The following is a 19090-nucleotide window of genomic DNA, read 5'->3' on the forward strand; positions in this document are numbered from 1 at the left end:
GGAATCGAACCCGGGAACCCGGGCGCGGGAAGCGAGAACGCTACCGCACGACCACGAGCTGCGGACGATGTACGTGTTAACCATTATGTCTTGCTTTTTTACTTTCCACTGCGTGAAAACAGATAGAGCCCCTACATTATAACATTTTCTCTTTCTTTCCAGACTTTATTGGCTAGTGTTCGTTGATTTATACCACATACCAGACGGCCGGTGTGGCCGAACGGTTCTAGGTGCTTCAGTCTGGAACCGCGCGACCGCTACGGTCGCAGGTTTGAATCTTGCCTCAGGCATGGATGTGTGTGATGTCCTTAGGTTAGTTAGGTTTAAGTAGTTCTTAGTTCTTGGGGACTGATGACCTCAGAAGTTAAGTCCCATAGTGCTCAGAGCCATTTGAACCATTTTTTTGTATTTTTATTCACCATATAGCCTATGGCATACCTTGTAATTAATTAGGAAACGTTGGAATAACGAATACCATCCTATTTACAATTGTATTCAACGTATAATGTACGTGTTCAAAACCCGCAGCGAGGTAAACACATGAGACGATAAGAACGTAATGGTTGGACAAATACAAATAGTAGGGGCAACACGGGGAAGCTCCCCATCTTGCCCCACCCCGTCTTGCCCCCTACCATGAACACTATTTAGTGAACATTGACTACTGACACAGCAGTTTACTATTCAGTGCTACATATACAGTCTGGACAAATGTTCACGAAACACATGTTTTAGCACCTCGAAAGGTATGGTTCAAATGGCTCTGAGCACTATGGGACTCAACTGCTGAGGTCATTAGTCCCCTAGAACTTAGAACTAGTTAAACCTAACTAACCTAAGGACATCACAAACATCCATGCCCGAGGCAGGATTCGAACCTGCGACCGTAGCGGTCTTGCGGTTCCAGACTGCAGCGCCTTTAACCGCACGGCCACTTTGGCCGGCTCGAAAGGTATAAAACATTGCAAATCAGTATAACATTTGTACGTACCTTGCAAAGCTCACAGAAACCGCCGCGAAACTAAGGTTCAGCAATGTCAACACACCGGGACCTGTGTATTGATGGTGTTGACGTAGCTATCCATAGCTGGCAGCACTCTAACTGTAGCTTATAGCCCTTCCCCGTCTTACCCCACCTCCACGTCTTGCCCCGCCTTCCCCTGCTTACGTTATCCCAAAACAAAAAAGAAGCCAGCATACCGTACAGACAGAACAGTACCGAGGCAGTACAACAGCGGCTCGATGTGGCGACCACACACTGTACCTACGAAGCGTGTTCTGGTACACACTCTCCACCCCAACTGATGTCTCTTCAGTGTATAGTGCAGCAGCCAGAACTCGTGCCAGCAGATCCTCCTCTGTCTCTACAGGAGTCTCGTAAATTAAACTGTTCAAGGCAGACTTTAAGTGACATCAGTTGACCGTCTAAAGTAGTACATGTCATCCAGTCTACCCTATTACATACCACGAGAAGCAACTCCGAGACTTTTGTCTTTCTCTTAGGAGACTGGACGTGTTACACACCTGAACTGAAACCATCGTAGAACGGAAATCGTACGTTTCGGACATGGGTTCCTATTCAAAATATTATGTACTCGCTCCCCTCTACAAGTCCTAGAAGTTTGTAACGGGAATTTCCGAACACCTTGTATATGTTTTGTAAAAATCATTTTGCCTCGAGCACACATAATTTTCTTCTTTACCGCCTGTACATCTTCCGGTGAAGTTCATTATCGGCTGTGGTTTCATTTTATTTCCTGCCGAGTAACTCATAAAAATTCTGCATGATAACATTAACTGTTTTCGCTTTATGGCCATCGCACTGATAATATGCTAACCAATTACATAGCTTAATAGTACACTATTGGTCATAAAAGTTGCTACAACACAAAGATGACGTGCTACAGATGCGAAATTTAACCGACAGGAAGAAGATGCTGTGAAATGCGAATGATTAGCTTTTCAGAGTATTTACACAAGGTTGGCGCCGGTGGTGACACCTAGAACGTGCTGACATGAGGAAAGTTTCCAACCGATTTCTCACATACAAACAGCAGTTGACCGGCGTTGCCTGGTGAAACGTTGTTGTGATGCCTCGTGTAAGGAGGAGAAATGCGTACCATCACGTTTCGCCTATAGCGATTGCGGTTTATCGTATCGCGACATTGCTGTTCGCGTTGATCGAGATCGAATGACTGTTAGCAGAATATGGAATCGGTGGGTTCAGGAGGGTAATACGGAACGTCGTGATGGATCCCAACAGCCTCGTATCACTAGCAGTCGAGATGACAGGTATCTTATACGCATGGCTGTAACGGATCGTGCAACTACGTCTCGATCCCTGAGTCAGCAGATGGGGACGTTTGCAAGACAACAACCATCTGCACGAACAGTTCGACGACGTTTGCAGCAGCATGGACTATCAGCTCGGAGACCATGGCTGCGGTTACCCTTGACGCTGCATCACAGACAGGAGTGCCTGCGATGGTGTACTCAACGACAAATATGGGTGCACGAATGGCAAAACGTCATTTTTTCGGATGAATCCAGCTTCTGTTTACAGCATCATGATGGTCGCATCCGTGTTTGGTCGCATCCGTGTTTGGCGACATCGCGGTGAACGCACACTGGAAGCGTGTATTCGTCATCGCCATACTGGCGTATCACCCGCCGTGATGGTATGGGGTGTCTTTGGTTACACGTCTCGGTCACCTCTTGTTCGCATTCATGGCACTTTGAACAGTGGAAGTTACATTTCAGATGTGTTACGACCCATGGCTCTACCCTTCATTCGCTCCCTGCGAAACCCTACATTTCGGCAGAAAAATACACGACCTCATTTTTCAGGTCCTGTGTGGGCCTTTCTGGATACAGTAAATGTTCGAGTGCTGCCCTGGCCAACACATTCTCCAGATCTCTCACCAACTGAAAACGTTTGGTCAATGGTGGCCGAGCAACTGTCTCGTCACAATACACCAGTCACTACTCTTGATGAACTGTGGTATCGTGCTGAAGCTGCATGGGCAGCTGTACCTGTACACGCCATCCAAGCTCTGTTTTACTCAATGCCCAGGCGTATAGAGGCCGTTATTATGGCCAGAGGTGGTTGTTTTGGGTACTGATTTCTCAGGATCTATGCACCAAAATTGCGTGAAAATGTAATCACAAGTCAGTTCTAGTATAATATATTTGTCCAATGAATACCCGTTTATCATCTGCATTTTTTCTTGGTGTAGCAATTTTAATTGCCAGTAATGTATATGTTGATGTTCACTTAGCTCTCTGTCGTCTGCAGTAGAGCTCTCATATTTCGGTCAGTTTGCCATTTGCAACTAGTCAGAGTTTCCAGTGTATTAGCTGCGATGAACGAAAAGAAACTATGGATGTTTTATTGCGCTTTCATAATACTAGCTGAAAAATGCTGCAATCGGATCAAAAAAAGGCAAATATCTTCCTGTTTATTTAAAACACTCTCAGAAATATGGTATCAGCGCCTTTAGAAATTATCCCAAAAGTTGCATTTGCAAAGTAAAATCGCGAATGAGGTGTACGCCCATGTTGATACTTGGTAGGAGTATAGGAATAGGTATTATGGACGCTATGATAATAGTAAAATAGCCACAGGTTTTTTTTGTGACCACTCTTTTTAACGACACGTTTCGAAAATATCATCATCAGATTCAGTTAAGGGAACAGACACCATAACTTGTACTGAGTCAACGTAAGTGTGCCACATTGAATTTTGCCTATTCAGTATGGCACACTTAAGATAAATCAGTAAATTGATGGCTGCTAGTCTCCTAACTGAAACTGATGATGATATTTCCGAAACGCGTCGTTAAAAAGAGCGGTCACAAAAATACCTGTCATATTATCATAGCGTCCGTAATAGCTAATCTCATACTCTCACCTAGTTTTCCAAAAAGTTTTGGCATGCGAACGTATTCGCACAACTCACTTCACACTCCCACGAGCTCACCTAACCGTAACTCACTCACACCCACTTGTCCATAGCGGCAACTCGCTCATTCCCATTCACTGCCACTGGCCCGTCCTCACACACTCATGCAGCCCAACTCATTGTCATTATCTCTATGTGTCTCTCTGACACTGTCTCCTGTGTCACAGTCACAGCTCCTTTCGGTCTGCCCCACTACTACAGTCTCCTGTCACTGTCATTGACTCCCTCTTGTTCTCTCTTACTGCTAATATCTCATTTATTCCTTCCCACTGCTGCTGTCTCTTCTCACTGCCATTATCTCTCTCTCTTTCACTTTGTCATTGCCATATATTCTGTCTCACATTATCACTGGCTCTCCCCAATTTCCACTATCTTTTATTTCTTCCCCCCTCCCGCCCCCTCCCCTCCCTTGGTACTGTCTCCTTCACTCTTTTCCTAGCACTGTTCTATCATTGTCAACTAAGTTGCACTACCACTGTGTCCTTCTCTTTCTCTGACACTGCCATTGTCTCCTTCGCTCTTTCTGTAACACAACCTCTGTCTACCATCCTCCAGTATTTATTACGTTTCTATCTCTGAATTAACTTATGTGTGCCATATTGAATATTGCCTATGCAGCGTGTGTACGTTCGCATGCCAAAATTTTTAAATGTTCCAGGAAGGTAAAATCAGGCAGCTGGAACCCCACTTTTCAAATGGTTCAAATGGCTCTAAGCACTATGGGACTTAACAGCTGAGGTCATCAGTCCCCTAGACGTAGAACTACTTAAACCTAACTAACCTAAGGACATCACACACATCCATGCCCGAGGCAGGATTCGAACCTGTGACCGTAGCAGCAGCGCGGTTCCGGACTGAAGCGCCTAGAACCGCTCGGCCACAGCGGCCGGCCCCCAATTTCAGTGAGCCTTTTAAATAAGCAGGATGATATTCGCATTTTTTGTGCCCTGATATGGGCATTTTTTCGCTGGTTCCCTTCTTTTTTCTGCTGAAGCAGGGCGTGCAACTCATATGAAAATAAATGTATTGGTCAGCAAAATTTAAATAGTTGAGCCTGAAATAACGCCAAACCAGTTTAACACCTCTGACCGGATTTTACGTGCAAAAAAAAAATTTCATGTTCTTCGTACTACATCATAGGGTTCCCAGATGATAACATAGAGGCTTTACAGCAAATTTCTCTGTGCTACATCATTTCATAAACTACGCTTTCGCCTCAAAACTAATTTTACGAGCGTATTTCACGTGTATAAGTACTGTACCTTTGAACCTCTGTATTTCGAAAACGGATAAAGGTATGAAGAAAATGTTCATGGTTGTTCGAGATCGGTATCTTAGCAACACATCGTAAAAATTACTGCGATTTCCTGTGTGCAGCCGTACGGAATCCGCGGCTGGACATTGGTACCCAAAAAACAAGGCTTTGGGTATTTCTGGATAACGGATAAAGGTTTTTGAAAACGGGCCCTTCTAGAGAAATACGTAGATAATATACCTTACAATTCGAGCAAGTTTTTTCAGTTATTTATTGTTGAGCTTTTGCCTCATACGGCATTTTATGTCTAGAAGTAGGGTAACTGTGAATCTCTGTATCTTGAAAACGACACACAAATGTCGTTGCTATGACAAAAATACATGAATTGTACCTCATCCACCTTCTTCGGCTCCATCAGACATCCCTTCTTCCCCAGTGTGAAATTTTTCCTCGGTGGACGGTGCTTCAAATGAAGAACTGACAACAGAAGTTGACTATTATTTTGCAGGCCTGGAGAAATCAAATTTTCGAGATGGGATCAAGGCACTGGAACATCGGTGCAGCAAGTGAATTAGTGTACTGGGAGACTCCATTCCGAGAACATTTCAAAGCAGCCTCGTATATTTATTTACACGATACGTTTTGCTGTCGACACAGATTTGATAATTCTGTTTCGGGGAATGTTTGCTAGGTTATTCTAATAGCTTTCGAAAATGTTTCTTCTTAATGGTCGTGAAGACATGTTACTTACCAGAATGAAAATTGCTCCTATCGTAGCACAAGAAAAGGTGAATACGTTCTGGGCAGAATTAGGGATGTAAAATAAGGGAACCAGCTTTTCGACTTATATGGCAGCTTCGAAGACATTTAAATAAAAACATCTTGAGATATTCGCGCTTTTTTACTTGCTAGTAGTAGTATCGATATCATGTAATACAACGCATCGTATCAACTAAAGTAACATGGTACATGACGTCATGACGTGTAACATGACACATGCCATGGTACCATCCAATATGGGATTTGTCATGTCGAGCAATATGACTCAACGCGTCAATGAAGTTTAGAATTCATGCATCCCCACTCTGGGATACTTCTTTCTATACATGCACCCTACTTTCAGATACTTCCTATTGAAGCTGCACCCCACTATCTAGACACACGTAAATGTATGTCTATTTATTCTTACACCCCTCACAATACATGTAATAGGGCGTGCGTCTAGAGAGCTGACTACGCTACGTAAGCTAAGTCGTAAAAAAGCGCGAATGTGTCAAGATGTTTTGATTTAAAAGTCTCTGATGCCGCCAGATAAATCGAAAAGTTAGGTCTTTTCTTTTACATCCCTTACTCTGCCCAGGATATATTCGTCTATTTTGTGATATTACAGTAGTACGAAAAGTGCCTTTTTTTGGAACTAAAATCGAAACAAAGCAAGATTTTTTTTTCAAAAGGTCAAAACGTGTATCTTAGACCAAGGTCCGATATACCGGTGGACTAAACTCCAACCATTAGTGTGGTTCCAGTCTGGAGTTACTTAAGGGTGTTTGTTTTTGCACCTAAAATTAGAACGGTACAGACACAAATGGAGCGATTAAAACCTTGTGCAACAGGTATTAATCGATTGGCCTAATTTGCTTGGCCGTGTTTGCAACCGTTAGCTACACCTTCCAGCTACGGCTCTACACAGTCGCCGCTCAGACTTAGACATCTATCGTAGCGTTGTACCAACTTTTCAATTCCCTCGTTATAGAAGACAACCGCCAGTGCTTACCAATAATTTTCTACTCTGGGCTGCAGCTCGTTGTCTGCGTCAAAATATTGTCTTCATAGCCAGCGGTTCATCTGAGGAGAGACGAACCTCAGGGGTAGCCCATTACGGGCTGTATTGTGGGTGATCAAACACTTCCCATCGAAAACGCTGCAGGAGCATCTTCATTGCCCCTGCAGAGTGCGGCCAAGAATTGTTGTGTACAACGAACCGCATGACAGTTATTTTACGTGGATTGCATAGCTTCAGGCGAAATCTTTCGCCAGGCCCTCATACTTGACGGGAGACCCTAATCTCTAGCCGCCTTTACGTTCCCACTGTGAGCTCAGACTGAAAAGAGCGACATGAAGCGATCGACGGGCGTACTAGACACAGTGCCCAACACATCTGTGCAAAGCTTCATCAGATTTCACTGTATTTTCCATTTCGCTACCGATCATTCCTTACTTTCCGAATAACCCTCGTATTTGTCACAGCACTGTCGCCAACAAGTACTGTGGCGAAAATTATTGAGGTATCCGTCCCCATATGTTGACGTACTGAGTGTTGGCCTTCGTCTCGGCATCTTCGGCCGACGTTTATTTAGTTATTTTTGTGACGTTTCGCCAGCACCAGTGGTTGGCACTGTCAAGGATTCGCCTTCCATTGCTCGTGGTGGCCTGGAGTCGAGCCTGCGTGCGGAGATGATACACGGTCGAGTCACATTAATGTGATCACCGTCTATGTTCGTCGTCAACGCGGACTAATCACTCGCATTCAGCAGGCAGCCGCTCTGGCAGCGGAGGGCAGATAAAGTAGAGATGGGTAGTTCGCGAACAAACGGGTGCAAAGGAACGGTTCACCAAGATGAACGAAAGGACCGAGGAACGAATTCCAAGGAACGATCGGTTCATAGTTCACTTCGGTCGCGGCGGTCTACTTATAGTTCCCGGAATCGAGGAACGTCGGTTCATAGTTCACTTCGGTCGCGGCGGTCTACTTATAGTTCCCGGGAACGAGGAACAATCGGTTCATGGTTCACTAGTTCATTTCGGTTGCGGCGGTCACTTCGGTAGTTCTCGTTCCAGCCTCGGTCGCGTGCTCGTCTCCGTCTCGGTCTCCCTCGGCCGCACTCGTTCTTCGCATGACCAGTTTCACTGCCGACTGCTCCTAGTTAGTTCAGTATCAAGTTGTTCGTATCGTTCACTGCGCTCGCCCATTTTACATGTGTTCCAAACTGTCTTGCACTTGGGTCTGGCTATTCAGCGTCCACGACGGGTAATCAAAAAGTATTTTATAGTTACGTAAATTACATAAAAATCACGTTGTATGTAATAGGCATATCAGCTCACTTCATTATATCGATGAACAGCAGAAGACATACTTATAACAAGGCAAGATTTTTTGTTATTCATATACTTTTTGGTTTCATCGACTCGATTTAGCAACTAACTTTCAATAATATGCTTAATTTTTAGAGTAAGGAAATTCATATAAAACGATTTTCGTGTATTTTTCATATACAAAACGTTACATTTAGGAAGGCTCTAATTATTTTTAAGTTTGGTTGTTTCCAATTTGCATTACCTGCTAGGTTGGTTTCTTTGAAAAAAAAAAAAAAAAGTGGCTTGTGGGTCATTTTGACTCAGTAGCAAAAGCGGTGCCTCTCCATTTGAAAAGACATAGATTGCCGTAAAACCGTATTTACTTATTATCTCAAAAACATTTGTTCAGAAGGAGCTTTCAAACCAAAAACTTTATTACTGCGAACTTAATTATTATTATTATTGCTGCATTAACTTTAATGAAGCAACATAAAAACCTACATTTTACTAAGCATGTGACGCAAGTATGATGAGAAAAAGACATTTTATTTTATGCTTCCATAAAATCTACTTCGCCTACGAACTCAGAGACAACGTGAAGTGTATATATATGGTGTAAACGATTATTGTTTACAACGTAGCATAGCTATGTAGTGGAAGACGAAACGAAGAATTTTATACAAGACACTTGTGGTCTATTAAGTTGGGAAACAGCCACCAACAGGTTTACAAGACTACATGTGCTATAGCCCATGCGCGTCGCGTGAGATTTTCATGTGCTCCAGCTCTCTACACATCGTCATCGATTGTTTCGTCATTGTTGCTTACGTTAGCTTGTTATTTCTTCACTGCCTAATTATTACATGTTTGTCCGTTTGTTGTATCTGTATCTGTTAGCAATAAAAACTCTGTACTCCAGGGGGGAAGGCAAGTGCTCCCTCTTGGTGCCCTCCATCCTTCAGTCATCTACACTACTAGTTTTCAGTTTTTCATAAGAACCATATACCAAGCACAATTGAACGGTGAACGAGCTAAAATGAATGGTTCCCAAAAAAGAACGATCAGCAGTGAACTAGTTCCCAAGGATGAACGAGTTTGCCCGTCTTAATATAAAGCCTGTCGAAGGGGACGCGAAAAAACAGTGCAGTCGCTGTCGTAATGCGCAAAGGGAGCGATTTATCTGACATTGGTTTTCGAGCCAAGGGTGGAGGCATTTCCCAAACGGCTAAGACTATAAACTGGTCGCGTGCCGCCGTCGTTAAAGTATACTGTGCTTGGCGAAATGGCGCCATCAGAAACCGGAACAGTATGGGACTTAACTTCTAAGGTCATCAGTCCCCTAGAACTTAGAACTACTTAAACCTAACTAACCTAAGGACATCACACACATCTATGCCCGAGGCAGGATCGAACCTGCGACCGTAGTGGTCGCGCGGTTCCGGACTGAAGCGCCTAGAACCGATCGGCCACTTCGGCCGGCTTACTAGTGTTGTGTAGGTCGACAACGCACCATTTTTAAACTACGGAAACTTGGCGACACGCGCTCCGATTGGCGGTGGGATTGCCCTGTTGCCGCTCGTCGGTTGACTGGCAGCGCTACGGTTGTCGGTTCACACATACAAACGTCCCTCGCCCCGTCACTGCTCCAACGCGATACGCACACGTGTCGGATAGATTTTGCTGTTTGTCTCTACCTCACGTCAGAGGTATTCACATGTAAGCTTCGCTTCGGAGCACACACACTTCACCTGCGATTTAGTCACACAGTAAGCATGGCGGCACGGTATTCGTTTGAAAAACAACGAGATATGGTTTTTGTTTGTGGACTAGCCGACGGTAATGCGCATGGAGCTCGATGGTTGTATGAGGAACCGTACCCAGCAAGACACCACCCACACCTGCAAACGTTTAAAGCAATTTCCCGGCGAAACAGGCTCGTTAGCGGGATGTCATGGTGATGCTGGAAGGCCTCGAACACGACGGGATGCTGCATTTGGAGAGACTGTTCTGGAGCGCTTCGAGAAAGCACCTACGACAAGTACTCGAGCTGTTGGAGACGACATGGGGGGGTCACTCATCGGTTAGTCCGGGATGTTTTGAGGGATGACGGTCAGCTTCCATTTAGTTTGCGCCCTGACCAGGACCTAAATCCTGTGACGGACTATGAATCCAAGCTAGGGTTTTGCCAGTGGTTTCTGCGACGTGTTGTACGAGATCCCGGCTTCCCTACCATAGTGTTGTTTACCGACCAGTGCACCTTCCATCGGCATAGCCTTTACAACACTCGAAACTTTCATTACGGGGCAAGGGGAAATCCTCGCGTCACGTACGTCCACGGACACCAGGAACGATTTTCGCTGAACATTTGGACAGGCATTGTAGCTGACCATCTTACTGGGCCGGTCCGTCTACCTCCTCGCTTTACCGGGGCAAATAACCTCCACTTTTTGTAAGGAACTCTACCCGGCCTGCTGGAGGAAGTTCCCCTGGACATACGACTACGCACGTGGTTGCAGCATGATCGGACGCCCGAACATAACAGTCGTGCTGTGCGCGAATATTTAAATAAACTCTTTGGCGGCCGTGTAATTGGTAGAGGAGCTCGTAGGAGATGCCCCGCGATCAGCAGACCTCACGCCACCGGACTTCTTCGTGTGAGGATTCTTCAAGGTTCTAGTTCACCCACCCGTACGCGAACCGCCTTGAAACGGAGAGAAATTAACGGATCGGATTCAACATGCCACCAATCACATCAGGGCAATGCCAGGAATCTTTGAAAGAGTTCGACAAAACACCGTTCGACGTTGCCAAGTTTGTGCCGCGTCAGAGGGTCGCCAATTAGAGCACCTGCTTCAAGTAAACAGTGTCCTAGCTACAAAAAAGGCCCTTTTCAGGGCCGACACAATTTGTAAAAGACTAACAGCTGTTGACGGCTTTGTTCCCGGTGCGTCTTATCATGAAACTACGGTAGATGTGTCGGCACCCCAACGGATTCGTCCCCATGCCCCCAGAGTGAAAGGCTGGCGCGCTACCACCGAGCGTGCGGGCCGCCTTGGATACATCGCTATCTCCGGCAGGCACAGAATTCGCGGTCATGCATCTGGTAACAGGGCAATCCCGAAGCCAATCGAAGCGCGGGCGTCAAGTTTCCGTAGTTTAAAAATTGTGGGTTGTCGACCTACACAACATTAGTAATTTTGGTTCCTACTACCATCAGCTATCCAGGATTAATATTTCGTGACAAAATTTTTCTCCACCCTGTATACTTTTTTGTATGTGTAATGGAATTAAGCTCCTGTGTATGAGATATTGACGTCTGATCAACCAGTGTTAAGAAAGCTTATATAATACACTTATTATAGTGTACATACATGTATGGGCAAGTTGTGGTGGTTTATATTGTAAGTAGGCTGTTTAGGTATTTATGTTGGTAACGCCACATAGCGCTCTGTATGAAAATCACTGGATGTGCTGTGTGCAGTCTGTGGCTGGTTTGCATTGTTGTTTGCTATTGTAGTGTTGGGCAGCTCGATGTGAACAGCGCGTAGCGCTGCGCAGTTGGAGGTGAGCCGCCAGCAGTGGTGGATGTGGGGAGAGAAATGGCGGAGTTTTGAGAGCGGATGATCTGGACGTGTGTCCATCAGAGACAGTAAATTTGTAAGACTAGATGCCATGAACTGCTATATATATATTATGACTTTTGAACACTATTAAGGTAAATACATTGCTTGTTCTCTATCAAAATCTGTCATTTGCTAACTGTGCCTATCAGTAGTTAGTGCCTTCAGTAGTTCGAATCTTTTATTTAGCTGGCAGTAGTGGCGCTCGCTGTATTGCAGTAGCTTGAGTAACGAAGATTTTTGTGAGGTAAGTGATTTGTGAAAGGTATAGGTTAATGTTAGTCAGGGCCATTCTTTTGTAGGGATTATTGAAAGTCAGATTGCGTTGCGCTAAAAATATTGTGTGTCAGTTTAGTGTTGATCAGAATAAGTAAAGAGAGTAATGTCTGAGTACGTTCAGTTCTGCTCAGCTGTTTGAAAATCAAATAATGTAAGAGGTTTATCAGCACAGTACTTCATTAATTCTTCTAAGGGGACGTTTCAATATTATCCCAAATTTTGTAGGCATCTGAAGACGACTGATTAATCTGCTGAAACCGGTAAAGCGAATGTAATTTAACAAAATTTTAAATTTATTATACCTGCTTTGATAGCTTTAAATAAAGTGACGTCAAAACAAAAGAGAAATAACTCTAATAATACTATGAACAGTGCAATGAAATTTATTTTAGCCCGACGCGGATCAGCAATCAGCAAACCAGTTCAGTACTCAGGGTGGTTGCGGGACCATAAATAACTAATCGTCTCTCTCCTGAATCCTCACAGAGTTAAAACTCATGTGCTTATAGCACCAGATAATATTTCGTATGCCAGTTCAATTTGAAGTAATAAAACCTGTAACTCTATGATGACACGTTATATTACAACTAGGATCCTGTGACCAGGCCTTTCTGCCTGGGATACTACCTCGCAACCTTGAGAAAATCTGAAAATGAAATATATTTAATTATTCCTAGCAGCCACAAAGCTCGTAGAATCTAAAAGAAAGTTTAGTGTCCTAACCGGCGGCACGTCTCGAAGATGAGCTGAAAAAAAATTACTAATTATTTTCTAGTATGGCGCTTAACAATGGTCAATATTCCGTTAAGGCCACATCTACTCCGGACAAGCAAAGTTGAAGAATATACATTATTAAATAACGTACAAAAATTTTAAGTTACGAACAACTATATTTTTTCTTCGTTTTCAACTTACATACACTATTACAGCAAGATGAACATCAGACAATCGTTCTCTTCTCTTCAAGTCCAATAACAGAAGAAGACGACAAAAGAATAGAGAATACAGACACAGAATCTCGAATGTCCATGGAATTGCTATACAATGCATTTGTTTACTCGCTGGCGTGCTTCTCCAGCTATTCATACAATAATTATCGATACATGGCATTTACACACTTCGGGTTCATGACCACCTTAGGAGATACAGTACAGTTGCCCCCTGGGATGGCTAGGACAAAATTATTTATGCATACCAGTCAGACCACAGTACTGTTCGATTATAGTTTCAAATTTCACAACATTGTACATTTATGTTTATTAAATAACTTTTCCAAATATCGTTTGTGCACAATAGTAATTAACATATGTGCTTTGCCTATCTGAAGCGTTAGATTTGTTTATTTTACATATTTTGAAAGTATCATGGCTTGATCATCACCTCTTACGGGAGCAGTCATTGCTTTTTTAAAAACACACACTTCATTCAACGTGAATTTTCGTAATCAGCGTGTGCCAGGTAGCTTTACAGGGTGTTACAAAAAGGTACGGCCAAACTTTCAGGAAACATTCCTCACACACAAATAAAGAAAAGATGTTATGTGGACATGTGTCCGCAAACGCTTAATTTCCATGTTAGAGCTCATTTTAGTTTCGTCAGTATGTACTGTACTTCCTCGATTCACCGCCAGTTGGCCCAATTGAAGGAAGGTAATGTTGACTTAGGTGCTTGTGTTGACATGCGACTCATTGCTCTACAGTACTAGCATCAAGCACATCAGTACGTAGCATCAACAGGTTAGTGTTCATCACGAACGTGGTTTTGCAGTCAGTGCAATGATTACAAATGCGGAGTTGGCATATGCCCATTTGATGTATGGATTAGCACAGGGCAATAGCCGTGGAGCGGTACGCTTGTATCGAGACAGATTTCCAGAACGAAGGTGTCCCGACAGGAAGACGTTCGAAGCAATTGATCGGCGTCTTAGGGAGCGCGGACCATTCCAGCCTATGACTCGCGACTGGGGAAGACCTAGAACGACGAGGACACCTGCAATGGACGAGGCAATTCTTCGTGCAGTTGACGATAACCCTAATGTCAACGTCAGAGAAGTTGCTGCTGTACAAGGTAACGTTGACCACGTCACTGTATGGAGAGTGCTACGGGAGAACCAGTTGTTTCCGTAGCATGTACAGCGTGAGCAGGCACTATCAGCAGCTGATTGGCCTCCACGGGTACATCCAACAATGTGTCAATCCTCATTTCAGTGCAAATGTTCTCTTTGCGGATGAGGCTTCATTCCAACGTGATCAAACTGTAAATTTTCACAATGAACATGTGTGGGCTGACGAGAATCTGCACGCAATTGTGCAATCACGTCATCAACACAGATTTTCTGTGAACGTTTGGACAGGCATTGTTGGTGATGTCTTGATTGAGCCCCATGTTCTTCCACCTACGTTCAATGGAGCACGTTATCATGATTTCATACGGGATACTCTACCTATGCTGCTAGAACATGTGCCTTTACTAGTACAACACAACATGTGGTTCATGCACGATAGAGCTCCTGCACATTTCAGTCGAAGTGTTCGTACGCTTCTCAACAACAGATTCGGTGACCGATGGATTGCCAGAGGCAGACCAATTCCATGGCATCCACGCTCTCCTGACCTCAACCCTTTTGACTTTCATTTATGGGGGCATTTGAAAGCTCTTGTCTATGCAACCCCGGTACCAAATGTAGAGACTCTTCGTGCTCGTATTGTGGACGGCTGTGATACAATACGCCATTCTCCAGGGCTGCATCAGCGCATCAGGGATTCCATGCGACGGAGGGTGGATGCATGTATCCTCGCTAACGGAGGACATTTTGAACATTTCCTGTAACAAAATGTTTGAAGTCACGCTGGTAAGTTCTGTTGCTGTGTGTTTCCATTCCATGATTAATGTGATTTGAAGAGAAGTAATAAAATGAGCTCTAACATGGAAAGTAAGCGTTTCCGGACACATGTTCACATAACATATTTTCTTTCTTTGTGTGTGAGGAATTATTCCTGTAAGTTTGGCCGTACCTTTTTGTAACACCCTGTATAGTGCCTGCTTACTGTGACTCGGTGCTTTACAATTAGGGTAGTGCATACAGATTTGGAACATGCTAGATTTTGCCAGTTTACAAATTTCTTGCCTTCTGTTACTATGTTTGTGAACGGATTAGTACCTGGTCTATACAATGTAATCGAAGCTGTTCTGCGAAACTACACCGTGTCGGGCTTAGTTTTCCACTTGCAACATCGCGTGCCACCGACAACAATTGTCACAGCGAACGGTCTTTCCACACACTGTTGAAGCGGTTAGCGTTCGATCGTCCTGAGCTTTCACTAACCTTCCAGCAACGTTTGGATTCGCTGGGCGACCGTGCATTGCGCTCATTGAGGAACAGCGAGCGAGGGAAACGGACTCACTTAGGGCCGCATTGCAGAGCGCTGCCCTGTGGAAGCTGCAGGCAGGCATTCGTTGTTCGCGCGTTTTGTAATCAACCCCCAGAGCTGGCAGCTGCGCGGTTTCCACGCCGCGGCGCTGCGGACACGCGCGAACTACACACAGTATTTTATTCTTTGTTTGCGAAAGTATTATGATGTTCCGTCACGAATGGGAGTTAAATAACAGCTCCGCCGTCACTGAAAAGTAAATTAAACACAATACATAACACGAAAGAGTTGAATCCTGCGAATATTTGCATTGTCCTCTGACGTTCGGTTGTGAATTGCATTACGGCCCCCACAGCCGCCAGCGAAATAATGTGCGGCGAAAGAGAGTTTTATGTGACGGGCCGGAGGGAGAAAAAACACCCCTCTTCCCTTTCCCCCTTCCGCCCCTCCCTCCCTTGACAATGCACATTATTTGCAGTCGAAATTAAACCTAATATTGTCCAGCGAATTATAAATACTGCCGACAATTTTGCACTAGTGCACCCATACCAACTCCGCTCACTGTGATTGTTGCTGTTCCGCGTTTCAAATGCTGTTCGCACAAAACGTAGCAGAGCATAATGGATTTACAGTTTTGATGACGAATTTGCCTTACTCAGATCGCACGCACGCTGCGGAATGCAGGGGAATCCATTATTCCACATTATTCTCCTATGGGTTTTGTCCGCTACACTACAGCATTGAAGTGCAAATTTCGCGTTGGTTGTGTGGCAAAAGGTTTCACATACTCTCCAGAGAGGTGTTACTTAAAGTAAGATTGTAGCTGGACAGCAGCCATAAGCCAAAATGCACAACAATTCAAATGCAAATAGTATTGACAGAATGTGCTTCCCGTACTCTTGTCGATAACAACTTAAATGACTGTACTAAATCATTGAGATAAATAACAGAATTTAATTATTTGGAACCCCTCATCAATACAGCAAATAATGTAAAAGATGAAATTAAAATTAGAATTCAAAACGTAAATGAAAACGATTTTGCCCTGTTAAATAGATTAAAGAAATATTACAAACAGTTCTAGCGTATGTATATGAAAGAAGAAAGTGTTTAAGTAATGCTTTATGTATTGTAATTGATCATTGTCATTGCATAACCGAAAATCGCTCACTGGGACTTTTGTGATATCTCAAAGGCTTTCGATTGTGTAAATTAGGGAATTCTTCTACATAAGATTAAGTACTGTGGTACGAGTGGGAGGTTGAAATAAACATTTCACAAAATGCGGGAAAAGCAGTAGAATCATCAAAATGGCGAGATATCAAGAATGGGGCCCCACAAGGTTTAGTCTTGGGCCCCTTATAGCTCTTAAAATATATTAATGTCATGCTACTTTTCATTCACGAAGATGCCAAGCTAGTTCTCTTTGCTGATGATACAGATATATAAATCACACGCAATAAATAAGAAAGATCTGAGAAGATTGTAAATAACGCCTCTGAGACAATTATTAACTGGTTCTCTTCAAATGGACCCACACTGAATGATATTTGTAATTAATAACCCATCTCACTTCAAAAATAATAGCAATATATATAGCTACAACACTAGGAGAAAGGCTGACCATCACTATTCTGGGTTAAATCTAACTTTGGCACAGAAAGGAGTAAATCTTTCTGCTACAAAAATCTTTGGTCATTTAACAAATAGCATCAAAAGACTGAAAGATAGCATTTGAAAGACAAATTAAAAGAATTTCTGACTGTCAACCTCTTCCGCTCAAAAGATAAATTTTTGGGCATCAAAGGACTGAAAGATAGCTAACCAGCATTTGAAAGACAAATTAAAAGAATTTCTGACTGTCAACCTCTTCCGCTCAAAAGACAAATTTTTGGATATAAATTAGTAATCACACAGTGACTTATAAAAGTTAAATTATGACATGTAAAGAAACTTTGCTAAACTGACACACTCCACATCATCATGAAGTGTCGTATTTATGATCTATAGAAGAAGTATTAATCTAATCCAATTAATCTAATCTTACACGTAATATTTTGTTTTTCAATTATGGATAAGTTGCAATTTTTTACTCACTATGGTTGACGCCGTTACTGTTATCGCAATGAAATGTCATGAAAGAGACCTACATTACGGGACTAATTTCTATATCAGACATATAGTAGGACGTATACATAATGATATACGACGTAAGAACCAGAGAACTATCATAAGAAAAAGACATTTTGCAAACCTGATATCTCGGATGATACCGGAGAAAATTTGAGTCCATTATGTAAAACTAAGATTGTAGTTGCTATTAACAGAAATTACACTTTGAGATACTCAATTTTATAAGGGAAAAAGTATTGCAGCCGGCAACTTATAAAACTGTATGTGTTGGCTCCTCGGAAATCTACGCTGACAGAAAGAAATCGCAACACTATAAAAAAAAAAGAAAAAAAGGGGGGGAGAGAGAGAGAGAGAGAGAGCGAGGTAGCGCAGTTGTTGGCATATTTCGAGGATGACGATTGCTTATTTAAGTTTTCTGTGATTTGGCTAAATCGCTTCAGGAAATGTCGGGATGGTTTCTTTGAAACGGCACAGTCAACTTCCTTTCCCATCCTTCCCTAATCCGATGGGACCGATGACCTTGCTGTTTGGTCCTCTCTTCCAAAGCAACCAACCAACATCAAAAAATAATTAATACGCTCCTGGAAATTGAAATAAGAACACCGTGAATTCATTGTCCCAGGAAGGGGAAACTTTATTGACACATTCCTGGGGTCAGATACATCACATGATCACACTGACAGAACCACAGGCACATAGACACAGGCAACAGAGCATGCACAATGTCGGCACTAGTACAGTGTATATCCACCTTTCGCAGCAATGCAGGCTGCTATTCTCCCATGGAGACGATCGTAGAGATGCTGGATGTAGTCCTGTGGAACGGCGGGCCATGCCATTTCCACCTGGCGCCTCAGTTGGACCAGCGTTCGTGCTGGACGTGCAGACCGCGTGAGACGACGCTTCATCCAGTCCCAAACATGCTCAATGGGGGACAGATCCGGGGATCTTGCTGGCCAGGGTAGTTGACTTACACCTTCTAGAGCACGTTGGGTGGCACGGGATACATGCGGACGTGCATTGTCCTGTTGGAACAGCAAGTTCCCTTGCCGGTCTAGGAATGGTAGAACGATGGGTTCGATGACGGTTTGGATGTACCGTGCACTATTCAGTGTCCCCTCGACGATCACCAGTGGTGTACGGCCAGTGTAGGAGATCGCTCCCCACACCATGATGCCGGGTGTTGGCCCTGTGTGCCTCGGTCGTATGCAGTCCTGATTGTGGCGCTCACCTGCACGGCGCCAAACACGCATACGACCATCATTGGCACCAAGGCAGAAGCAACTCTCATCGCTGAAGACGACACGTCTCCATTCGTCCCTCCATTCACGCCTGTCGCGACACCACTGGAGGCGGGCTGCACGATGTTGGGGCATGAGCGGAAGACGGCCTAACG

This window comes from Schistocerca piceifrons, chromosome 6 (assembly GCF_021461385.2).
Source record: "Schistocerca piceifrons isolate TAMUIC-IGC-003096 chromosome 6, iqSchPice1.1, whole genome shotgun sequence".
NCBI classification, from domain to species: Eukaryota; Metazoa; Arthropoda; class Insecta; order Orthoptera; family Acrididae; genus Schistocerca; species Schistocerca piceifrons.